Genomic DNA, 1,276 nt, shown 5'->3' on the forward strand with positions numbered 1-1,276 from the left:
TGCTGAAAGGCAAACCCTTCTTTTTTGTGTGTCCTGATCCTTAAACACGGCAAAGCCACAGCACAACTGAAGAGCTCCTTGCTCCTGTGGGAAGCCAGAACTGGAAGTGCCAATGCATCAAGGTCCTTCTCTCACCGACCAAGGGCGATTCGGCCGTTGCAGTCATTTATGCAAGAAATAAACCCAGGCAAACAGATGACCTGGCCTCTCAGGCGCCGTCCCTCAGGCTGGCGACTCTTGTGTTCGTAACAGCCTTGCAACAACACCCCGGGGATAGAGCCTGATGGGAACTTTGGGAGAGCCTGGTGTTTCCATGTGTAAAACCCCACGGTGAACCCAGCCCTAACCCTTTCTGGGTCCCTTCCCTCGGGAATCGATCATTTTGCAAGCCTGGGCTCCAGGCTCACCCTGTAGATGTGGTGGTCCCCTGTCGCTGCAGTAACTGGAGGTTGTCTGTATCTGTCATCTCGGTGTATCCCCACTTTACTTCCAGCGATGTTATGTGTGGGGATGCTGAAGGTGCGTGAGCAGTTTGAACTCAGCAGCCCTTGTGCCAGGCAAAGCACAGGGGGTACAGAATTAATCTCCTGAAGTCCCAGATTTCATTATTGTTGCTGGGTTTTAATATTGTCTGTGGTCGTATAATGGTCTAAATGTTCAAAAGTGACTAAAAATGTTGGTGATCTCATTGTTTTGGTACCCAGCTTGAAAATTCTTCATCTGTGCTGGTTTTCAAAAAAAGCAGGCGGGTCTGTCTTTAGCGTTGGAGCCCAGGGCAACATTTCAGCTTGGGTACCGTAACATCGATCTCCCCTCGATCACCAGGGGCTTCTGCACTGGGAAGCTCACTTGCCCTCCAGCCCAGGTGCTTATGGCAGGAGGCACTGCTCACGTTTGGGCAGGTCTCTGCTGCCGCCCTCCCTCGGAGCGGGAGCCTGGCGGCTGGAAGGTGGGGGTGCCGAGGGCTGTCACGGTGAGCAGGGGTTGCATAAGCAGCTCTGTGAAAGCACAACATGTACGCAGGTCATCAGGGAAGGGGGGAGATGTGTAAAATCACAGAACTGCAGCCAGAGAAACACAGAGCAAGAAGGGCAAGCGCTCCGGGGAATTGGATTCAAACGGGATGAGTCAGTCTCATAGAATCACGGAATCGTTTGGGTTGGCAAAGCCCTTTAAGCTCCCCCAGCCCAACCGCCCCCCTACCCCTGCCATCCCACCACTACACCCTGTCCCTCAGCACCGCCTCTGCCCGGCTGTTAAATCCCCCCCGGGACGG

The sequence above is a fragment of the Egretta garzetta genome, unplaced genomic scaffold, assembly GCF_000687185.1.
Source record: "Egretta garzetta isolate BGI_Z169 unplaced genomic scaffold, ASM68718v1 scaffold652, whole genome shotgun sequence".
NCBI classification, from domain to species: domain Eukaryota; kingdom Metazoa; phylum Chordata; class Aves; order Pelecaniformes; family Ardeidae; genus Egretta; species Egretta garzetta.